Genomic DNA, 26109 nt, shown 5'->3' on the forward strand with positions numbered 1-26109 from the left:
CAGATAATGGACACTATAGCACCGTTAAATCTAAGACGAACATCGGACAAAGATAAAAACCCCAGGTTCAGCGACACGCTAAATGAAGAAAGACTAGCAGAAAGGAAATGAAGCCAGTAACCATCCTCCCCACAGCTAAAACTGCTAAGAAAAACCAGAAGCGCCTACAATAAAAATATTCTGAAGTCAGAAAAAGATTTCTTCAGAACGGAATTGGAAAATGCGAAAAACAGACCTAGTAAACTATTTAAATTGGTTCAACAGCATCAAACAAAACATACAAATCCGCACTCGAAGTAACAAAATCGCAAATTAGCTGTGAAGAATTCTCAAATGTCTTTACATCCAAGGACGCGGCACTGGAATGTGAGCTTAAGTCAGCAGCTTCTACATGGGAGGCCTCTCAACCAAATATTCATTCAATGCCCAATGATTCAATACCCAAAAACAAAGCTTATTGGTCCACTTTTGAGCGATACGACCAGAACAACATCCTGAAAACCTTATCGGCCATTAAGCCAAACAATCACTTCAACGACCCACTCCCTGCAAAATTTGTGCCACACATCGACCAGGAGATCATCCCCAGCTGGACATCGATAGTCAATGCTTCCCTGTCTCAAGGATCTTTCTCAGACTGTCCTGAAATTGGGACAAGTCATTCCCATCATAAAAAAACTGACATAGAATCCCGCTGAACCTAGAAACTTTCGGCCAGTATCCAACATTTCCCTATTAGCTAAAGTGATTGAAAAATGTGTTCAGCAACAACTAAGTCAGCACATATCTAAATTTCAACTACTAGACGATTGCCAATCAGGATTTAGACCTAACCATAGTACAGAAACGGCAATTCTGCACATGGTAGATGACGCATTACTCGCTCTCGACCAAAATAAAGCATGTCTGTTAATCTTGCTGGATTTGTCATCCGCATTCGACACAGTTAACCACGAGATGCTGCTTGAATGTCTGGAGAACAGGATGGGTTTGCCCGAGAACGTTCTTGAATGGTTCAAGTCCTACTTGAGGAATAGATCACAAAGATTTCTGGTTAATAAGAACCTGTCAACTTCATCCCACATTCAGATAGGGGTTCCTCAAGGATCAACCCTCTACCCATCACTATTCAACTTATATGAGGAACCACTAACGGAAATACTCCACCGTGCCAACATCCTTTGCCACATGTATGCAGATGACACGCAGATCTACATTAAGATCTCCTCCTTAGAGGAGATTAGAACAATGAACAAGGCTCTACAGGAGACGATGCAATGGCTAACAAGCAACCAGCTTAAACTAAATGCAAAAGAACCAGAATTCCTCCTAATTTCCCCCCTAAAAGGCCGCCCACTATAAAAGAATGGACTTAACGCTAGACCAAAGCCTGAACATGCAGTCACACATTAACAGGCTAGCTAAAAATGCAAGATTTCACCTGAGCTACATTAAGAAATTGAAAACTTTCATTGAAACGGCGGACCTCAAAATGGCAGTTCAAGCATTAGTAATCTCGAGGATCGAATACGGATGCACAACACTTTCTGGGCTCCCCAAAATTGCAACAGCACCTCGAAGAGCCTGCCTCAACGCAGCAACAAGGCTCATAACAGGGTAAAGAAAATGCGACCACATCTCTCCTCACCTGAAAGCACTGAACTGGCTACCTTATGAAGCCAGAATTCAGCTCAAACTGGCGTGTATAACACACAAAGCTCTACACTTCAAGTCACCAAGATACCTAGCGCAAAAATTGGGGATCTCTGGGAGAAACAGACAATCAAGGAGCACCAGAGATCTAGTGTTGAAACCACCAATTTTCCAGACAAAAAAACTTACAACAGAGCGTTCTCAGGTGCCGCACCAAGAATATGGAACTTGCTACCTCCAGACATCAGAAGGCTACCCAACCACGCAAAATTCATGAGAGAAACTAAGATCTTCTTAATGAGTAAATTCCTACCGTAAACATTACAGAGCATCCACGCATGACTCGCCCAAATACTCTTGCCCTAGGTCACAAGCGCTTTTTATCAAGAGCTAATTGTCATTTGTCCTTACAGGGTTTTGCTTCCCTTGAGGACATGGGTCCTCTAGTCTTACAGCCTGTGAACGTACTATAGCAGCTATCAAAAGATGAAGCTGGGACAACTTTGAACAGGACTAGAATATTTTGGATGTCATACAGGACTCTGTACTGGAAAAGTTACCACGTCCTACGCTGTGAAGCGCTCTGATACCCTACTTGGTCAAGTTCGCGCTATACAAAACACTGAATAAATAAATAAATAAATGTATTTAAATATAAGACACTCACTACCATATATATATATATATACATATATATATATATATATATATATATATATATATATATATATATATATCCGAAGATATAACACAATGCACAAAATACTTTGCAAATAAAACAGTTAAGTAGCACAAATACACAGTGGTCGCCAGGGGGAGACCAAACCATTTATTAAAATAGTGGGATGTGAACCACAACTCAAGTCAAGACTATATCCAGACAGACGTAGAAGTGCATGGGAACCGAATGGTACCACCGGAGATAATTACCCAGGAACCGCATGGATGCCATTTGCAGAGTGGGAACACAACCACATGCTCAATTCAAGTCAATGGGTAAGTCGCAATTACAATTTTAAAGAAGAAAGACCCTTCGAAGTGTACCCTGAAGAAATGCCGTGAAAGGCAGGAGGTTGGAGAGCCACCCCACCTATGGATACCCTAGGAACCAGTATACTTACACCAGAGAATTCCGGGTAATTTTCCGCTTTGTTAGTGTGGGAGGCTGGCTTAGTGTATGGTGCTCACTAATGTCAGTGTAGCACCCTGCACTGATCCAGACAACCCTTAAGGTGATTTTCATGGTCATAGACAACCTTAGAAACCTCTCTAAGTGGTAGCTGTGGAGTGCAGCCTTCAGGCTTATTCCAGAAGGAGTGTAAATCCGCTTGTTTCACCAGAACAGAATCTTATTGGTATAGATTAAGTGAAAAAAAAACACAGAGTGTACTTATAAAAATATATTTTTATTATAAGACATTCACTAACACATATATATAGCTCCTATCCAGAGACAGAACACAATGCACATAATACTTTGCAAATAAACCAGGTAATTAGTACAAACACAGAGAGGTCGCCAGGGTTAGACCAAACCATATACTAAAATAGTGGGATGCGAACCACAACTCAAGTCAAAACTATACCCACAAAACTTAGAAGTACTTGGGGACCCAAGGAGCCACCCTAGGTAAGTACCCAGAAACCCCACGGAGGCATTTGCAGATTGGGAATACGACCACGTGCTCAATTCAAGTCAATGGGTAAGTTGCATTTGCAATTTTAAGGAAGAAACACCCTTCCCAGTGGACCCTGAAGAAATCCTGTGGAAGACAAAAGGTGGAGAGCCACCCCACCTGTGTATACCCTAGGAACCAGGATACCTACAACAGGGAATTCCGGGTAATTTCCTACTTTGTTAGTGTAGGAGTCTGGCTTAGTATATGCTGCTCGCTTATGTAAGTGTAGCACACTGTACTGATCCAGACAACTGTTAATCTGATTTTATTGGTCTTAGACAAACTTAGAAAGCTCTCTAAGTGGTAGCTGTGGAGAGCAGCCTCCAGGCTTAGTCCTGAAGGTGAGTAAAGCAGCTTGTTTTACCAGAATATGATCTTATTCATCTTATTTAATATAAGACACTAGCTACCATATTTATATATATATATTTCTCCGACTCGGAGATATAACACAATGCACACAATACTTTGCAAATAATACAGGTAAGTAGCAGAAACACACAGTGGTTGCCAGGGTGAGATCAAACCATTTACTAAACTAGTGGGATGAGAACCACAACTCAAGTCAAGGGTATACCCAGAAGATGTAGAAGTGCATGAGGACAGAAGGAACGACCCGAGGTAAGTACCCAGGAACCTCACGGATTCCGTTTGCAGATTGGGAACATGACTGCGTGCTCAATTCAAGTCAATGGGTAAGTCGCAGTAACAATTTTAAAGAAGAAAGACCCTTCCCACTGGACCCTGAAGAAATCCCATGAAAGACAGAAGGTCCGAGAGCTACCCTACTTATGGATACCCTAGGAGCCAGGATACCTACACCAGAGAATTCCTGGTAATTTCCAGCTTTGTTAGTCTAGAAGGCTGGCTTAGTTTATGGTGCTCACTTATGCATGTGTAGCACCCTGTACTGATCCAGACAACCGTTAATCTGATTTTATTGGTCTTAGACAAACTTAGAAAGCTCTCTAAGTGGTAGCTGTGGAGAGCAGCCTCCAGGCTTAGTCCTGAAGCTGAGTAAAGCAGCTTGTTTTACCAGAACATGATCTTATTCATCTTATTTAATATAAGACACTAGCTACCATATTTATATATATATATTTCTCCGACTCGGAGATATAACACAATGCACACAATACTTTGCAAATAAAACAGGTAAGTAGCAGAAACACACAGTGGTTGCCAGGGTGAGACCAAACCATTTACTAAACTAGTGGGATGAGAACCACAACTCAAGTCAAGGGTATACCCAGAAGACGTAGAAGTGCATGGGGACAGAAGGAACGACCCGAGGTACGTACCCAGGAACCTCACGGATTGCGTTTGCAGAGTGGGAACATGACTGCGTGCTCAATTCAAGTCAATGGGTAAGTCGCAGTTACAATTTTAAAGAAGAAAGACCCTTCCCACTAGACCCTGAAGAAATCCCATGAAAGACAGAAGGTCCGAGAGCTACCCTACTTATGGATACCCTAAGAGCCAGAATACCTACACCAGAGAATTCCTGGTAATTTCCAGCTTTGTTAGTCTAGACGGCTGGCTTAGTTTATGGTGCTCACTTATGCAAGTGTAGCACCCTGCACTGATCCAGACAACCCTTAAGGTGATTTTAGTGGTCTTAGAAAACCTTAGAAGGCTCTCTAAGTAGTAGCTGTGGAGAACAGCCTTCAGGCTTAGTCCCGAAGGAGTATAAATCATCTTGTTTTACCAGACCGGAGTCTGATTGGTATAGAACCACACAGTGTTTTAAAAAAATATGTATTTATTATAAGACACTCACTAACACATATATATAGCTCCTATCCGGAGATAGAAGACAATGCACACAATACTTTGTAAATAAAACAGGTAAGTAGCACAAATACATAGAGGTCGCCAGGGGAGACCAAACCATATACTAAAATAGTGGATGCGAACCACAACTCAAGTCAAGACTATACCCAGAAGAAATAGAAGGGCATGAGGACCCAAGGAACCACACAGGGTAAGTAACCAGGAACCCCCCCCCCCCGGGCCGTTTGCAGTTTGGGAACACGACCGCGTGCTCAATTCAAGTCAATGGGTAAGTTGCAGTTGCAATTTTAAAGAAGAGAGCACCTTGCCAGGGGACCCTGAAGAAATACCATGAAAGACAGAAGGTTGGAGAGCCACCCCACCCGTGCATACACTAGGATCCAGGATATCTACACCAGGGAAGCTGGGTGCATAGGTGCAAGTGGCATCAGAAATCGCCGTCGGACTCAATGGAGGTCTTCAAAAAGATGCTGCTGTCGAAGAAAGTGAAAGTGTCCGGTAGAACCCAAAGGGGGATTCAAGATGAGAAGAACCTGCAAGCGGAGGGTACAGAGTCTATGCCACTCAGGAGTGACCAGGAGGCATGGAAGGCGAATGCCAACCAATGTTGAGTGTTGCAGGAGAATTGAAGGTGAACTTGGAGCTGCAGCTGTGTGGACCAGGCAAAGCTGTGGCAGACCAGGAGCTGTTCACAAGCTATCCCATGTCGGATGTTGAGAGTTGAGGGGTCGTTGTTCGCCGGGAGCACCAACAAGCCTTGGCAACTGCAAACAACTTGGCAAGAGAAAAAGGTGCAATGTCGGTACCAGCAAGGTCCAAGTGACTCACAACAAGCGGGGAGTCAGAGTAATCCCCAAGCAATCAGAGGAGCCCACTGGAGTCTAACAAGACCCTCGAAGGGACCCACCAGCCGGAGGCACAGGAGTCGCAAAAGGACATTGAGCAGCTCAACAAAGATGCAGGCCCACGGTGTAAGAGTTGCGGTGAGGACAAAGATCTTGGCTGCCGAAGATGCTTGAGGTTGGAGCTTCTTGAACCCTGAAGATCTCTAAGAGAGAGAGCTAACAAGCCTTTTCAAAGACACTTCGATGCAGTGCATAGGGGTTCTGTTCCAGGGGTTACGACAAGGGATACTGGTCTCAATCTCAGGAATAAGAAAGTGCAGGCCTCTGGGGATTTGCAGAACCACCACTTGTGTTGCTGAGCCTTTCAGAGTCCGTGGGAACCCAGGATCAGCAGACCTTTCAGCAGCATTGTGATGCCTGCAAAGGCAGGGAAGTGACTACTTCACTTCAAAGAAAATTCCTTCAGGTGTCTTGGATGTCAACAGGCCTTGTTAGGATCCTGTATGAAGCAAATTCACATACTTTGCAGCAGACTTGCAGGACAATTAGACCAGGATCAGCAGGAGTCTTCCCAGTTGCAGTCTCGGTGCCCAGAACAAATTCCAGCAAATTCCAGAGTCCCCAGATGGTTGACGATATAGTGGTGTCTTGTTCTGAATCTTGTCCCATGAAGAATCTAGGAATCCTGCCACAGGTAAGCCCTTATGTACCCTAAGGAAAGGGTTTCAACCAGGGGCGTAACAAACACCCCCGCAGCCCCCGCGGTGCGGGGGGCCCCCAGTCTTCGGTTAGGTGAAGGGGGCCCCCTCAGCTCTTCGGTAAAGAGCTGGGAGAGAAATGCTTGCTGTAAAAAGCAGGTGCACTCTGCAGCCTGCTCAGAGCTCCTCGCGCTGACCCAGGGCAGGACTGAAGAGAAACAAAGTAACAAGTTACATTGTTTCTCTTCAGTCAGAGCCCGGCCGGAAAAGGGATGGGGGTGGGGGCCCCAGAGAGAGCATGCCCCACAAGGCACAGCCTCTGAGAAGGGACGAGGCAACAGAGTGTTGGCGGAGAAGGTTTGCAGCTCCAGGGACAGGACTCTGCTGGGACACATTGGAAGGTAAGCAAGCATTGGAAATGCAATTGGCTTCGCAGTCTCCCTGGATGGCACAGAGTGTTTCCTCTGTGGCCTGCAGTGTCCCCGATGCTGATAGTGAACATGGAAACGTTCCCAGATCTCTACAGAAGAGAGAAAAAAAAATGGCTCAAGAATGTTTGAAAATGGATGTACGTGTAGAAAATGACAGAGAATACTTTTTTAAATAGTTCAATATAGCGTAAGCTCGGCCCCAAGGTATTGGAGCGCTTTACACGAGCACCAGTTACATTACATGGATATTTCTTTTTCTATGCAGCGCAGGAAAAAATAAGTTTGTTTATTCCTATCACCTTTCCTGACCCCTGCAGCTGCTTATCACATCAGGCTGTGACACAAAGTTTGACTAATGGTGTAGGTAAGAGAATGTGTTACCATTTGTTTTTCTTTTTAAAATATGCACAGGCCCAGCAGGACACATACTTTGTGTGTGCTTCATTTAAACAGTTTTTATCATTATCATGGCTGATGCAGGACAACAATAAGACAATGCAAAATGCCCAGATAACGCTGGTGCTAAATTATCCTGCTGGAGAGAAATCATTTGTCTGTTAGTAGTTTTTAAATGCAGATGAGCTGTATTTTATGTGGAAGCTCAGTGGGTTACTGCCTTTGTCACAGATATCCTTGTGCTACTTGCAGTTCAGTAGTTACAATCCTAACATAGGACAGTGACCAATGACCTGTCATCAAACAGCTGCAGACAAACATGAATGGTATAGTTAGAACTTCGCTTTCTTTTTTTGTGATACAGTTAGAACTTTGCCAGTCTTTCATTATTCTAATGTTGCTAAAATGAGTAAGTGTGGGCAGATATACATTTTTATCAGTAAAGCTGACCCCCATGGAATACTCTTTAAATCCTGAGCTTGTGTTTCCCCAGACCAAACCCTCTTAAAATATACTGCCCACCAGTATGGATGACATGTGATTCCTACACCTTGTAATACTCATTGGCTTATGTGACATTCCCTGTAGACTGATTTACATACTTGTATGATTCACTGTCTCTGTATAATGTGTGCGTGGTGTAAGTACTGACACACACTACACTGATATGAGTAGCGCTACACAACACATGAAATGCATATGAGAGAGGCGCTACGTAAAGATGAGGAGCACTGTTGGAGGGTTACACAAGGCCACACTTATTTTTTAAGCACGGGGTTATTAAGTGATTTGCCCAGAATCACAGGATGTTGAACCAACGCTGAGACTCGAGCATGATCCCCCAGTTCCAAAGCCAGCATCTCTTGCTGTTATGCCACATTCCATTTGTGTCAGTGGTCTTCCCAGCTGCAAAGGAAGGGAGAACATGTCTGTGGTTGTTGCACATTTTTGAGTGACATTTGAGACCAAGTGCAAAACTATCTGGAGCCTTCAGCAAAATTCTATTTTTATGTTTTTTGCTCCCTCCTTAGAATTAATTGGTAATATTTGATGCTTTTGGTGTCAATTTGGCACTGTCTGGTGCTGGCACCATCGGCACCTGCCTAGTATTATTAACTCGCTTTATCATCAGCCCTTTATTTACTTTTAGACTCTGGCCATGGGCGTACATACCAATGGTTCAGCATGTGCAGTGGCATCGGGTCCTAGGAATGGGAGGGGCACACTGACTACAGATGTCTTTCAGTACCCAACCAGGAGCCAGGGGGCACTTTCACCTCCTTAAATGAGGGCGCGTGAGGCTCGTGCTACGCCACTGACTCCAGCTTAACTGAAAAACTCACATTTTAGGGGCCTCCAGAGTACTATAGAGTTGGGGAAAGTCATTCCCAGGTTCCACAGCACAGAACCTTTATTTTCTTTTTTTTAAATACATTTTAGGTATCCAGTTTCTGCCCATGCTGTGCACTTTTTATTTTATGTTTGTTTTGCTATGAATTCTATTTCTTGTTATTCACATTGGTAATATTTTTTATTGAAGAATCCAATAAAGAGCAGGTTATGAATTGGTACTTAAAGTCTAATGATGCATAGAATGAGCCCAGAACAGCAACGAAATGCTAAAAATAATAGAGATATATTCAGGGAAATGAATGGGACTGGAGTGTAGCAAACTATCACCAGAGTCATATGGGAGAGAGTAGGACACACATAAGAATGGAAGGACATTGTGGGTCGGAAGGGGAGAATCCATGTAAGATGTCATATCTAATAAGCGTTGGCAAAGCCAATAGGTCTGACGTTGGTTGGATGACTATTGGCTGTACCATTGTATGTTTCTTTTGCTGTAGTTTATTATGAATTTATTGTTCCAAGATGGCTAATGGATGCTGAGAGAAGAAAGACATGAAGGAATCATTGAAATACGAAAGGGTGTAAATACAGCGGGTGGACAGCGGTGTATGAGAGACAATGAAATACTTCAGGGTGTAAATACAGTGGGTGGACAGTGGTGTATGAGAGACAATGAAATACAGGGTGTAAATACTGCAGGTGGACAGTGGTGTATAAGAGACAATGAAATACTAAAGGGTGTAAATGCAGTGGGTGGACAGTGGTGTATGAGAGACAATGAAATACTACAGGGTGTAAATACAGTGGGTGGACAGTGGTGTATGAGAGACAGTGAAATATGAAAGGGTGTAAATACAGCAGGTGGACAGTTGTGTATAACAGACAATGAAATACTACAGGGTGTAAATACAGTGGGTGGATAGAAATGTATGAGCGACAATGAAATACAGGGTGTAAATACTGTAGGTGGACAGTGGTGAATAAGAGACAATGAAAAAATACTACAGGGCGTAAATACAGTAGGTGGACAGTGGTGTATGAGAGACAATGAAATGCGAAAGGGTGTAAATACTGTAAGTGGACAGTGGTGTATGAGATACAATGAAATATTACAGGGTGTAAATACAGTGGGTGGACAGCGGTGTATGAGAGACAATGGAATACAGGGTGTAAATACAGTGGGTGCGACAGCAGTGTATGAGAGACAATGAATTACAGGGTGTAAATACAGTAGGTGGACAGTAGTGTATGAGAGACAATGAATTACAGTGTGTAAATACAGTAGGTGGACAGTGGTGAATGAGAGACAATGAACTACTACAGGGTGTAAATACAGTAGGTGGACAGTGGTGAATAAGAGACAATGAAATACAGGGTGTAAATACAGTGGGTGCGACAGCGGTGTATGAGAGACAATGAATTACAGGGTGTAAATACAGTAGGTGGACAGCGGTGAATAAGAGACAATGAAATACTGGGTGTAAATACAGTAGGTGGACAGTGGTGCATAAGACAATGAAATACTGGGTGTAAATACAGAAGGTGGACAAGGGTGAATGAGAGACAATGAAATACTACAGGGTGTAAATACAGTAGGTGGACAGTGGTGAATAAGAGACAATGAAATACTAAAGGGTGTAAATACAGTAGGTGGACAGTGGTGAATAAGAGACAATTAAATACTGGGTGTAAATACAGTAGGTGGACAGTGGTGAATGAGAGACAATGAAATACTACAGGGTGTAAATACAGTGGGTGGACAGTGGTGTATGAGAGACAATGAAATACAGGGTGTAAATACAGTAGGTGGACAGTGGTGCATAAGACAATGAAATACTGGGTGTAAATACCGAAGGTGGACAGTGGTGAATAAGAGACAATGAAATACACCAGAGTGTAAATACAGTGGGTGGACAGCGGTGTATGAGAGACAATGAATTACAGGGTTTAAATACAGTAGGTGGACAGTGGTGTATGAGAGACAATGAAATACTAAAGGGTGTAAATACAGTAGGTGGACAGTGGTGAATAAGAGACAATGAAATACTGGGTGTAAATACAGTAGGTGGACAGCGGTCCATAAGAGACAATGAGATACTAAAGGGTGTAAATACAGTGGGTGGACAGTGGTGTATGAGAGACAATGAAATACAGGGTGTAAATACAGTAGGTGGACAGCGGTGAATAAGATACTATGAAATACTGGGTGTAAATGCAGTAGGTGGACTGTGGTGAATAAGACAATGAAATACTGGGTGTAAGTACAGTAGGTGGACAGTGGTGTATGAGAGACAAATAAATACTACTGGGTGTAAATACAGTAGGTGGACAGTGGTGTATGAGAGACAATGAAATACTACAGGGTGTAAATACAGTAGGTGGACAGTGGTGAATGAGAGACAATGAAATACTACAGGGCGTAAATAAGGTTGCACAACATAGACTTGAATTAACACAGGGCAGGGAGTAAACACAGTGGGCTCTGAAGTCGTGACCCTCAGCTGTCCTGCAGAGAACTGTACTCAAGTGCCCCATAGTCAATTTCATACCCCACATCACGCATAAAGGTCAAGCTATTTTTATTCTCTAAACTTTCTCCCCATACTTCCCTAAATAAGTAACCATTCCAGGATGGTTGATATGCATTTGACCTGTAGAAGGGTACAGGGGACATATGGGTGTCCTTGTGTACTGTGGGAAGGGCTGTGACGAGAGGGGGTGGACTGTTAGAGACAAACAAGGAAGCCGTTCATATCTTTCTCTCTCTTTTCCATTGTGCCTGCGACATGCCTTTGTGTAGAAAAAACTATCACTAGGTAAAGAGGGGAGCTTGTCACAGCCACTAGTGAGATTCTACAGAGCTACCCCATTTCAACACCAGCAATGTTCCATGATTGTGTACTTAATAAATAAATAAAATAACATGACATAATGTTGGCCCTGCCATAATGGTGTCACATATCGGCCCAATGTGCTCACCCATGGTATAATGGAGCCCAAACCAGGTAAAATGCGGGCGCTGGCATAATAGTGGTAATTCCTGTCTGATTGCGTGGTGCACAGTCCTCATACTTGCTTCGGCATAATGGCGGTAATTCTTGGCATAAGATTGGCGCATATGACATGCAACTATGACATAGATATTCAAGGTGGAATCCAAAACTGTCTGTACGCACCGCGGTGCCCGAGCAACTTTGGGTGATGCCCGGAGGAGCTGTCCTATGCAGCTATAGAGGAGTTTGGCTCTGGTTCACCCCTTGGCCGCCACCTACCCAGCCGGACATCGGACATTGTTTTCCTCGTCTCCACGTTGTGTTTCTTTTCCCTCCCCCACCTCCTCCCTCCGTGATTCTTTGTCTGCCTTCCCTTTTCCAGCCTGACTCTCCTGTGTCACCTGAAGTACTTTCCCCATTACCGTTTTTTTTTCTAATGTTATGCTATGCTTTTGTAATTCATGTAACTTTTGTAACTCCAACAACTGATGTAACAATGTTCTGAAACAATGTCCTTCTTCATGTAAAGCGCTCTGATACCTCCGGGTCTAGCCAGCGCTATATAAAACTTTTCAAACAAACAAACAAACAAGGCGGAATCTATCATGTGTTTTAGTGGTTCATGACAATAATTGAACTTTTTCACAAAAAAGATAACTTCTTGATTTATGTAAATTTAAATTATTTTTCAAGAAGGCAAAGCTGGTATTTAATAGCCAAACGTGTCTGCTTTCATAAACTGACAAACTGATATTTTGGAGACAAATGACTGAATTTATTTAAAGCTGAAATTTGAGTGGTTAAAGGGCCCACTTGGGAAAGCCAACCCCGAACACACCTCTTTCACTTTGGTGTGCTTGCTGTACTCACTTCCTTCTTCAACTTGGTTCTCAGCTTTTCGTTCCACCACTTTTAGAATTCACCAGCCGCCACTGGTGCATGCGCAGCAGGCCCCCGACCTGAGAACTCCTGACTGAATCCGGAGCGTGGGGGGCCCCCTCCATATTCTTTGCAGGGGGGCCCCCTCAAGTTTCGTTACGCCACTGGTTTCAACAATTCAGGGGTCCCTCCAAGAAGAGGAGCCGGACAGTGGGGAGGTTACTCCCAGATCCTTTGTACAGTTTCGAGCCAGAGCAGGAACCAATGGCTCCCTTTACTGGTCTGAACTGGAGTATGCAAGGAGGGCAACAAGTGTGCCCTTCATGCAGTCTAAGTTGTGCTGGCAAGCGCCCCCACCCTGCCCCAATACACTAAACCGTGTCCGGGAGGTTGTCACACCTCACTGTGACAGGATATCTATTGTTCTGCCTTCCCTTGCTCAAGCTTGGCTCAGCAGGAGGGCAGAAACATGTCTCTGGTCGGCAGCAGCCCTAGCTTGCTGTCCAGTTCTGGAAGACTCGTACTGGGAGCACTGAGGACCTCCCGGAGGAGCTTAACAGTGCATGGAATAATACCTCCCACACCGTTTATGGTGTGGGATGTATGATTCCAACATGTTTGATACCAATCTTGACAGGGTTTGATAACAGTCTGTTTAGAAATGGTCATCGCGTAATGACACCTGGCCACTCTATGTATCATAATGGCTGATGCAGTTAAAACCCCGGGAGAATGGACTCCATGGATTGGCGGGGTGCCCTGCTTATGCAGGGGCACCCTCACACATTTATAACTGAGCACCCTGCTTTCAGGATTGAAAGGCCTGCCTTAGGTGTGACATAGGTTTTACGTGCAGTGACCTCAGATATAAGGAAATGTATATCTGTTATAAGTGGTGCTAGCACCAGCTTACACAGGCTACCATGGCAGGCCTGAAGCCTAAATTTGAATGGTCTCCCATGGATGGGACAAGACATGCTTCAGCCCAGGGGGGACCACTGGTGTACCTATGCCCTGGGTGCCTCAGTACCATATTCTAAGGACTTACAAGGGTACATCAGTAGCCAATCTGGGGGGTACCTAAGTACTCACCATGTCCGATTTAGGGAAGAAGTACAGAGACCGGGGTCCTGATTAGTAGCCATTTACTTTTACAGTCGCCATTAGTTGACTATAGAAGAGCTTTATCCACCACCGGAAGCAGGAGCCTATGCATACTCTTTCCAATACTCAATGCAGGTATGTGCACTTCAGAGTGGTGTAGACGTTCGTGGAGTCAAAGGTTAGTACAGCTGTGTGATCTCTCAATCTACTCCGGCAGCTGTAGAGGCGTGTGATGTTCAGCGTAGTTCTTCTATGAGGCATGAAGCACAAGTGGTCAGGATGACCCAGTTTAGAGATTTTTTTAAACAGAATTATATTGGTTCTTAACATTCATACATACATATCAAGCCATACTTTCAATATGTTAGTTTCATTACTCCCATAATAAAAAGTCTCACAGTACACAACTTTCTCTGCCTCAACTGTCTCACCTTCCTCCCCAAGCAGCATCATACAATATCTGTGCCCCTTCAACCAAAGCACATCCCAGTCTGCAAGACTTATCTATCCTACACTCATAGTCTCACATCGTTAGGTAGGCTCTTTTTACATTTTGTGTTAAGCAGTCCTAAGTATGATCCTTCGTATAGATCCCATGCCCTTCCCGCTATCTCATATTCCCCTGTGATGCCACTGTCGATGGAGGGTCCGGTTCCCTCATACAGCCCACAAAAGCCTCCCATGCTCGTGCTACCTCAAGGGAGCTATGGCTTCGGTTGGCCTCTCGAAGCAGCACTCCACTTTCATATCCTTCCCACGTCTCAAGCTCACTGCGCCAGCCCTCTATTCTGGGCCCCCTAGTTGGCTTCTAATTCCGGATAATTTCTCGCTTTGTAAATGTAGGAGGCTGGCTTAGTATATGGCGCTCACTCATTTAAGTGTAGCACCCTGCACTAATCTATACAACCTTTAAGGTAATTTTAGTGGTCTTAGCCAACCTTAGAAATCTCTCTGAGTGGTAACTTCAGGCTTAGTCCAGAAGGAGTGTAAAGCAGCTTGTTTTACCAGAACGGAATCCTATTAGTATATATTATTGGTATATATTAAGTGAAAAAGAGCAACAGAATATATTTATAAACATATGTATTTATTATAAGACACTCACTAACACATATATATATAGCTCCTATCCTTAGATAGCACACAATGCACACAATACTTTGTAAATAAAACAGGTAAGTAGCACAAATACATAGTGGTCACCAGGGGAAGACCAAACCATATACTAAAATAATGGGATGCGAACCACAACTCAAGTCAAAACTATACCCAGAAGACGTAGAAGTGCTTCGGAACCCCAGAAACCACCCGAGGTAAGTACCCAGGAACCCCACGGATGCCGTTTGCAGAGTGGGAACTCGACCGCGTGCTCAATTCAAGTCAATGGGTAAGTCGCAGTTACAATTTTAAAGAAGAAAGACCTTTTCCAGTGGACCCTGAAGAAATCCGTGGAAGACAGGAGGTTGGAGTGCCACATCACCTATGGATACGCTAGGAACCAGGTTACCTTCACCAGGGAATTCCGGGTAATTTCCTGCTTTGTTAGTGTAGGAGGCTGACTTAGTATATGCTGCTCACTTATGTATATGTAGCACCCTGCACTAATACAGACAACTGTTAATCTGATTTTAGTAGTCTTAGGCAACCTTTGAAAGCTCTCGAAGTGTTAGCTGTGGAGAGCAGCCTTCAGGCTTAGTACTGAAGGAGTGTAAAGCAGCTTGTTTTACCAGAGCGTGATCTTATTGGTATAGATTAAGTGAAAAGGAACCACAAAGTGTGTTTATAAAAATATGTATTTATTATAGGACACTCACTAACATATATATATATATATATATATATATATATATATATATATATATATATATTCACTGAAAAAACCATAGGTTTCACACACGTTATAGTTAGGAATTAGCATTTAAAAAACCTTGCTAATTCAATGAAAAAACCATAGGTTTCACACATGTTATAGTTAGCTGGAAATTTTACTGATAAAAAACCAATGAAATTCCCCCGTTATAGTTACTGTAGGCAACTATAACTCACGCGACCGTAATCCTCTGCTGATGCTAATACTGTATTTAGACACTTATTTGCCCATGTCTTCTTCCATTAAATTTTAGCTATACATATATTACAAATATTTTTTTTCATAAAGACACATATGTCATCAGCAGAGGATTGCGGTCGCGTGAGTTATAGTTGCCTACAGTAACTATAACGGGGGAATTTCATTGGTTTTTTATCAGTAAAATTTCCAGCTAACTATAACATGTGTGAAACCTATGGTTTTTTCATTGAATTAGCAAGGTTTTTTAAATGCTAATTCCTAACTATAACGTGTGTGAAACCTATGGTTTTTTCAGTGAATTTGTACGTTTTTTTAAATGCTAAGTTACTTTACGCCATTCGTGGCGTGCACGCCCACTTAACGCAGTTCGTTCCATGCGCGCACGGTGCGCTTCGCGCATAGTGCGCGCACAGTGAGCACGCGGTGCGCTTCGCGCACCGCGCGCCCACTTTACGCAGTTAGTGCCGTACACGCAAGGTGGGCACGCAGTGCGCTACGCGCACCGCGTGCCCACGTTACGCACCGTGCGCACATGGAGGACATATTATGCGCTTCCTTGTGATAGGTAATCTGTTAAATTTAATTTGTGAGTGATGACAATAATATGCCATGCACAGAGAGTGTTTTTTTTTTTTTTATTAAAATTTTTAGCGTAAGCGCACCGTACGCGTACGGTAAGCGTAATCGGCTAAATTTTCAAAAAATAAAAATTTACCGTTTTTGGCCTTGGGGGATCTTTGAGGACTCAACTAACATGGCTATGTGCATGGGCGCTGTCTAAACAGCCCCTTTATATGTTTTTTGCCTTTGTTTACAGCCCCCCCCTCAGAGTGCGAGAGAGAAAATGGCGGCCGCCGCTTCCTGGTTTCGACCGATTCGAATGTTTACTTAGATGTAACAGCCAATCAGAATCGCGCTCGCGCACGCCACCGTGCGCGTACGGTAAGTTTACGGTAAGCGTACCGTAAGCTGGCTCAGATATATATATTGATTTAAAGGCTATTTTCTCAGAATCTACTGAACAGATTTACACCAAACCTACAAAAGGCACTTCCTTGACCTGAGGACTACCTCTCTGCCAAATTTCTAGTAATTCTGTTCAGCCGTTCGGGCTGTAGCCCTGTCTAAAGGTCCTATGGAAAAATGCATGGGAAAAACGCGTTTTGGGACCCCCCTTTTATCTCAGCCCCCGCTTGACGAATCCCCCCGAGACTTTCAGGGTAGGAGCGGAGCGTAGCGCCCCACCTATTTTGAGAAATTCGCGAGGATTCGTCGACCGGCGCCAAAGTTATTCAAAATAGAATGTTGCGGATTTCCTATGGAAACAGGGTCCTAACTATAACTACCTACTGGCGACCGCCAGTAGGTTATATATATATATATATATATATATATATATATATATATATATATATATATATATATATATATATATATATATATATATGAAGAAATTTCCTCCCCTGTATACGGAAGGAAAACGAAGCCGTGTGCGGTTGAAAAATGCTTTTATTCCTCAGTCAGCCATCCGTCAAACGCGTTTCGAGTGCGCAGCACCCTTGTTCACTGACGCTGAGTAAAGTTTTCACAACCATTTTAACTTGTGCTTCCCACGTGACTATACAACTACACTGTAAGTGTATTAGAAGACAGACTCGTAGTTTTTACTACGAATTTCATGATATTGAACTTAAATAGTGAATCAACAGTGATTGATGTTGAAAAACAGATAAATACTCTGTCATCCTTTTCAAACAACAATAAATGAATAATACATAATAATACATTGAACGGTGTCAGTAATGCCCAAGTGGGCTTTTTTGTAGTTGTTACATATATTTCCACGATGCTGGCCAATTCATCACAGTATAATTTCATTGATATTAAAGTAAAATAGTATCAACTGTGATTGGAAATCAATTTCTCCATCATCCATTGCATTAATCAATCCATCAAACCAATCAAATAAACCACGTCGATAGTGCCCCAGTGGGCTTATGACCATATCACTGTTTGGTAACCTGTTTAAAGGCTTTAGCTCAAACGAGCTGTTTTACCAATGTGGTGCCTTGATACAACTTTCGTCAATTTGTACATGGAAAGCTCTGTATAACTAAAGATTTTTCGGCTAGGAACGTTGGTTCAAATTCTATTAACCAAGGTGAGTGTACATATCCTCTTCAACATTCAAACCTTCTGGCTGTTTGGAATTCAATTTGATTATATATCGTGACTCCAATCTCCTTAACTGTTTTTCCCTGTTGCCTTCCCTAGGATTCTTTTCTACTGCATCTATCACAAAATATGTGAGACCATCTGGTCGTTTATTGTGAAGTTTCTCAAAGTGTCGTGCGACAGGATATGATCTGTCGTCATTTTTGATTACTCTTAGATGTTGTAACACTCTCTTGTGTACTTCTAAAATAGTGCTGCCAACGTACCTCAAGCCACAAGGGCATTGAAGCACGTAGACAGCGTACTCAGTTTTACATGAGAATTTTCCTCTTATTATTTGCATTTGTTTATTTAGGCCTGGTACATACTTTTCTGTGTTCACACCGTGCTTACATGCTTTGCACTTGGAACACTTTGTTATGTTATGTTATGTTATTTATTCTTTTATATAGCGCAACGGTTACTCAAAAAGAGTGTCCCGGCGCTTTTAGGTAAGGGAAACAGATTTCAGAATAACACAACACGGCTAAAAACAAGATAAAAGATAAACAAAAAACAAGCAACTGAGAGACCTATTGAGAAAACAGCCAGGTTTTGAGACCTCTTCTAAAATCAAGGAGAGTGAAAGCCCCCCTCAGAGGGAGCGGTAGTGCGTTCCACATCTGTGGGGCCAACAGACTGAAAGAGCGGCCCCCCAGGCGAGCCCTCTTCACACGCGGAACAGCCGCCAAGAGTAGAGATTCTGACCTCAACGCGCGAGTCGGATGGTAAAAGGTCAGTCTCTTTTGAAGATGTTTAGCTCCCACTGCATGGAGCGCCTTGTAGGCCAGGGTCAAAGCCTTAAAGGCAATCCGTTTGCGGATGGGTAGCCAGTGTAACGCCACCAACAACCCAGAGGCGCTGGCCCGTCTACTTAGGCCAAAGATGGCCCTGGCCGCCGCGTTCTGTACAACTTGAAGCCTTTGTAGCAGGTACTCTGGCAGGCCCAGGTAAAGAATGTTGGCATAATCCAACCTGGGGCCTATCAGAGCCTGCACCGTCAGCCTCCTGTGCTCCTCTGATAAGAGAGGCAAGAACCTCCGCAGCATTTTTAAGAGGCCGAAGCAAGTGCCGGTTACCCCCATGATCTGGGCTTTCATCGTCAGCCCCTTGTCCATCTTAACCCCCAAGTTTTTAGCCATGGGAGAAGAACCGGACGGAGGGAACATGTCGATGGGCCACCAGGCCTGCCAGCTAGGCTCCGTCTCGCACCCAAAGAAGAGTACCTCCGATTTGTCGGAATTGCACTTGAGGCTGTTCCGTTGGAACCATGCGAACACCGCCCCAAGGCAATTCCAGATACTCTCCCCGTCAAAGTCAGCCCCTCTCTCGCAAGAGAAGAGGAGCTGGGTGTCGTCGGCATACGACACGATCCGGGCCCCAAATGACTCCGCCACCGCCGCCAAAGGGGTCATAAAGATGTTAAAAAGGGTCGGGCTCAATATAGAGCCCTGAGGGACCCCGACTCCCAGAGGCGGCATAACGGCGGTGCCAGATGGTGTCCAGACCGTTTGCCGGCGGCCGGCCAAAAAGGAAGAAAACCATTTGAGCACCGTCCCCCGCAGACCAATCTCAAAGAGTCTTGCGAGCAGGCCCTCATGAGGGACGGTGTCGAAAGCCGCCGACAAGTCCAACAACACCAGCATGACTTTGCCCCCGGTATCCAACACCCCTTTAATGGTTTCAGAAACCTCAAGGAGCGCGGTCTCGGTGCTGCGATGTGAACGGAAGCCCGACTGGGAGTCATGTAATATCTCATGAGACTCCAGAAAATTGGAGAGCACCGACTGAACGTGCTACTCCAAAATTTTTACAAGGGCCGGCAGCAACGAAATTGGCCTATAATTGGCTGGGGCTTTCGGATCAAGTCCCGGCTTTTTAAGCAACGGGACGACCATTGCCTGCTTCCATACTGGCGGCACCTCTCCCAAACTCAACGAGAGGTTGAGAAGAGGGTGCGCCAACGGATTAACCACCTCCGCCAGTTTACCCAGGAGCTTAGCAGGGCAGGGGTCAAGCGGAGACCCAGATTTTAAGTTGCCCATAAGCGCTAAAGAAGCTGAGGCTGGCAGAGACGGAAACTCAGCCAATAAGGCACCCTGCCCAACTGAAGGAGGCGAGCCCGCCTCGGGCAGCGGCAATATAACCAGTTCACTCGATAGAAAGGAGTCCTGGATAAGTTTGATCTTGCCTGTAAAAAAACACGCAAGATCCGCCGCCCAAGATTCTGCGGGCCCCTCTTCCGAAGCAATAGTCCGAGGGGAGATGAATTCTCGAACGATGGTAAAGATCTCCTTACTGGAGTTCGAAGCTGCTTCGATTCTCCCCGCAAGATAGGCTTTCTTTCCGAGGCGGATGTCTCGATGGTAGATTTTGACCACAGCCATGTAGGCGGACCTGTCCTTGCTGTCATAGTGTGCCCGCCAGGCCCTTTCGGCTACCTTGCACTGCTGCCGCATAGCCTTCAGAGCAGGGGTGAACCAAGGGGCCGAGACCCGCTTAGATGTCGAGCGGGGGGGCAGGACTGGGGCCAGGTCATTCAGCCTCGCCGTCAGCCATTCTTGCAGGGACTCCAGATCTCTCTCTAGTTCGCCAGACAGAGGACAAGGGTGCGACACAGCAGCCTGAGCCAGCATCTCAGGGGTCACCCTGCAAAATGCTCTAAAGGCACGTCCCCGCTGCTGTAAGACAGGGTAAGGCACCCTGGCGTTGCTGCTGATTACAAATTTGGCCAGCCAGTGATCCGACCACAGGACCGGGAGAATCTCTTTCACCACTAGAGGCGAGGTCGAGAAGACCTGGTCTAGAGTGTGCCCCTTGTCATGGGTCGGGCCCTGCAAATGCGGGGAAAGACCCAGCGGAGTCATAGTCTCCAACAGCTTAATAGCAGCGGGGTCCGACGGATCATCCATCCGGATGTTAAAGTCCCCCGCCACTAAGCAGTGTTCTGCTCTCAGTGCTAGGCCCACCAGCACCGAATCAAGATCAGCAAAAAACGTCCCAAGCGGACCAGGGGGGCGGTAGACTAACAGTCCCTTTACTGATTGATGCGGCGCTAGCACAATTGAAAAAGCCAACGATTCCGAGCCGCGGATGTCCTCAGTGGGCAGGATAGTGCAGGGTGTGCCCTTCTTAACCATCAATGCAACCCCGCCACCCCTGCCCTTTGCTCTGTCCTTCCTGAAGACATCAAAATCCGGCGGAATGGCCATAGCCACATCAGGATTGGAAGCTTCACCCCACCAGGTCTCCGTCAGCATTAGGCAAAGTGGCTTCTCCATCTCGAGGAGCTCAAAGATGTGTTGCGCATGGCTGCGTGCAGATCTGGTGTTTAACAGCATGCAAGCATACTCTGCACCAGCACTGACAGTAGGCGGGGCTGATGACAGAACCCGTGTCGGATGCCAGCCACATCCCGGACATCGCGACTTACCTCTGTAGCGGCCCGGGAAGACAGTACGACAGCAGCTCTCCCTATGATTCAAGGAGCGCAACTCCCTAGAAGAGTACCGCACCGAATGAGGGCCCGGATTACTCATTCTCGGTAAGCAGAGCCCCGCCCGCCGCCCAAAACGCCGCCGGGACGCTGACGGGCGCAGACGGGCAGGACTCTGGCAAGACTCCGGCAAGCGACGGCGTCCTCGCTGCGCGTTCCCGCTGCGCGGGTGAGAGCGACTTTAAATAGGCACCGAAGTGGAGGGAGGAGCGCCTGGACGCTCCAAGATGGCGCCCGCCACAAAAAGCCTGGACCCAATCCAAGATGGCGCTGGTCGCCGATGAAAGATGATCCCCGGACCACCCACAGAACCCGGGCCCACCAAAAACGGTGGTGAGTATTCCACAATTTAAATGCAGGTGTGAGGGGGGGGGAGAGCCCAGCCAGTGCACGCTAAATAAAACAAGGACAAGTGCCAAACGCGCAAAAACGCGCTAAACGCGCTATAAACTGCCCCAAGTAAAATTTTAAAAACTGCAGCCCTTACAAACCGCAGCACGGTATAAAACGGGACCTTTCAGGCACACCACCAATAAAAAAGTGCCTTAAATAGGCACCGAAGTGGAGGGAGGAGCGCCTGGACGCTCCAAGATGGCGCCCGCCACAAAAAGCCTAGACCCAATCCAAGATGGCGCTGGTCGCCGATGAAAGACGATCCCCGGACCACCCACAGAACCCGGGCCCACCAAAAACGGTGGTGAGTATTCCACAATTTAAATGCAGGTGTGAGGGGGGGGGAGAGCCCAGCCAGTGCACGCTAAATAAAACAAGGACAAGTGCCAAACGCGCAAAAACGCGCTAAACGCGCTATAAACTGCCCCAAGTGAAATTTTAAAAACTGCAGCCCTTACAAACTGCAGCACGGTATAAAACGGGACCTTTCAGGCACACCACCAATAAAAAAGTGCCTTAAATAGGCACCGAAGTGGAGGGAGGAGCGCCTGGACGCTCCAAGATGGCGCCCGCCACAAAAAGCCTGGACCCAATCCAAGATGGCGCTGGTCGCCGATGAAAGACGATCCCCGGACCACCCACAGAACCCGGGCCCACCAAAAACGGTGGTGAGTATTCCACAATTTAAATGCAGGTGTGAGGGGGGGGGAGAGCCCAGCCAGTGCACGCTAAATAAAACAAGGACAAGTGCCAAACGCGCAAAAACGCGCTAAACGCGCTATAAACTGCCCCAAGTGAAATTTTAAAAACTGCAGCCCTTACAAACCGCAGCACGGTATAAAACGGGACCTTGCTTTTTTGTTAACCAAGTCGTTTTTGGTTTGGATTTTTTTAAAGTACTTTTAACCAGGGTCTGTTTGAACGATTTCGCTCTGCGAAATGTGATCTGTGGTCTGTTTGGGAGAACTTTTCCAAGGACTGGGTCATTCTTAATTACATGCCAGTGTTTGTTTAAAATGCCTCTTAGTTTAGTATGCTGTGTGTTGTATGTTGTAATGAATCTACCTGGTGTAGTTAAAGACGGTTTCTTACTTTTCCCCTGATCCTCCTCTTTTTTATCAAATAGAATATTTTCTCTTTTCCTTTTCTGCACTTTATGGATTGCACTTTCTATCCAATCATCTGGGTATCCTCTCTCCTGAAATCTCCCCTTTAGTACTGATAGTTCTTGTACAATTATCTGTTCTTGGCTACAGTTGCGTTTAGTTCGTATGCATTCGCCATAAGGGATGCTCTTTTTGAGATTGATGGGGTGAAAACTTTTTGCATGTAAGATAGTATTACTGGAGGTAGGTTTGCGGTACAACTTGGTCTCAATTTTTCCATCTTCAATGTATACTGTCAAGTCCAAAAAATTAATTTCAGTCTTGCTAATTTCACTAGTAAATTTTAAATTGAGATCATTGTTTTGTAGGCTATTGATAAATGTCTTAGCCTCCTCTTCAGTCCCTTTCCATATGACGAACAAGTCGTCAATAAACGTACTCCAATGTAGAATATTATTCTCCCACTGTTGTTGATACTGCGACCTGACCACCTGCTCCTCCCACCAGCCCATATGCAAATTAGCATAGCTGGGGGCGAAGCAGGTGCCCATCGCAGTACCGCATACTTGATGGAACAGTTCATTATGGAACAAAAAGAAATTACTTGTGAGACATCTCTCAATCATTGACAAAAGCATTTGGGTGTGGGCCCACATTGATATAGGTCTTGAACCTAGAAAGTATTTGGCAGCCTTTATCCCATCAGTGTGTCGTATACTCGTATAGAGTGTTGTAACATCTATCGTTATCAAAAGATAGTCATCTTCCCATGGTAGGTCATAGATACCCCTCAAAAAATCCCCTGTGTCCTGAATATAGGAAGGTAAAGTTTTAACTAAGGGGTTAATGAAAGAATCTACATATTTTGAAGTATTCTCCAGGGCACTACCAATAGCAGAAATAATTGGGCGCCCTGGAGGTACCTCAATGTCTTTGTGGACCTTGGGAACTCTCGCTTAGGTGGAGGCACTTCATAAACGGAAGACTTTAAGGTATATATATATATATATATATATATATATATATATATATATATATATATATATATATATATATCTATCTACTATCCGGATATATAACACAATACACACAATACTTTGCAAATAACACTGGTAAGTAGCACAAATACACAGGGGTCACCAGGGAGAGACCAAACCATTTTACTAAAGTAGTGGAATGCGTACCACTACTCAAGACAAGCCTTTACCCAGGAGACGTGGAAGTGCATGGAGACCAAAGGAACCACCCGAGGTAAGTACACAGGAACCCCAAGGATGCTGTTTGCAGAGTGGGAACTTGGCCGCGTGCTCAATTCAAGTCAATGGGTAAGTCGCAGTTACAATTTTAAAGAAGAAAGACCCTTCCCAGTGGACCCTGAAGAAATCCAGTGGAAGACACAAGGTTGAAGAGCCACACCACCTATGGTGACCCTAAGAACCAGGATATCTACACCAGAGAATTCTGGGTAATTTCCTGCTTTGTTAGTGTAGGAGGCTGGCTTAGTATATGCTGCTCACTTATGTAAGTGTAGCACCCTGCGCTAATCCAGACAGCCGTTAATGTGATTTTTGTAGTCTTAGTCAACCTTAGAAAGCTCACTAAGTTGTAGCTGTGGAAATCAGTCCTCAGGCTTAGTCCTGAAGGAGTGTAAAGCAGCTTGATTTACCAGAAAGTGATCTTATTGGTATAGATTAAGTGAAAAACAAGCACACAATGTATTTACAAAAAAAGTATTTATTATAAGACACTCACTAACATATATATATATATATATCTCCTATCCGGATATATAACACAATGCACACAATACTTTGCAAATAAAACTGGTAAGTAGCACAAATACACAGGGGTCGCCAGGGGAGACCAAACCATTTACTAAAATAGTGGAATGCGTACCACAGCTCAAAACAAGACTATACTCAGAAGACGAAGAAGTGCATGGGGATCGAAGGAACCACCCAAGGTAAGTACCCAGGAACCCCACGGATGCCGTTTGCAGAGTGGGAACTTGACCGCGTGCTGAATTCAAGTCAATGGGTGAGTCGCAGTTACAATATCAAAGAAGAAAGGCCCTTCCCAGTGGACCCTGACTAAATCCTGTGGAAGACAAAAGGTTGGAGAGCCACCCCACCTTTGTATATCCTTGGAACCAGGATACCTTCACTGGGGAATTCCGGGTAATGTCCTGCTTTGTTAGTGTAGGAGGCTGGCTTAGTATATTCTGTTCACTTATGTAAGTGTAGCACCCTGCACTAATCCAGACAACTGTTAATCTGATTTTAGCGGTCTTAGGCAACCTTAGAAAGCTCTCTAAGTGGTAGCAGGAGAGCAGCCTTCAGGCTTAGTTCTGAATGAGAGTAAAGCAGCTTGTTTTATCAGAGCGTGATCTTATTGGTATAGATTAAGTGAAAAGGAACCACACAGTGTGTTTATAAAAATATGTATTTATTATAAGACACTCTCTAACACATATGACTAGCTCATATCCGGAGATAGAATACAAAGCGCACAATACTTTGAAAATAAAACATGTAAGTAGCACAAATGCACAGATGTCGCCAGGGGGAAACCAAACCATATACTAAAATAGTGGGATACCAATCAGAACTCAAGTCAAGACTATACCCAGAAGACGTAGAAGTGCACGGGGACCGAAGGAACCACCCGAGGTAAGTACCCAGGAACCCCACGGATGCTGTTTGCAGAGTGGGAACACAATTCAAGTCAATTAGTAAGTCGCAGTTACAATTTTAAAGATGAAGGACCCTTCCCAGTAGACACTCAAGAAATCCCTTGAGAGACAAGAGGTTGGAGAGCCACCCCACCTATGGATACCCTAGGAGAGCAGCCTGTAGGCTTAGTTCAGAAGGAGTGTAAATCAGCTTGTTTTACCAGAACAGAATCTTATTGGTATAGATATAATTTAATTTATATAAATATGTATTTATTATAAGACACTCACTAACACATATATATATAGCTCCTATAGAACACCATGCACACA

This window comes from Triturus cristatus, chromosome 3_1, assembly GCF_964204655.1.
Source record: "Triturus cristatus chromosome 3_1, aTriCri1.1, whole genome shotgun sequence".
NCBI classification, from domain to species: domain Eukaryota; kingdom Metazoa; phylum Chordata; class Amphibia; order Caudata; family Salamandridae; genus Triturus; species Triturus cristatus.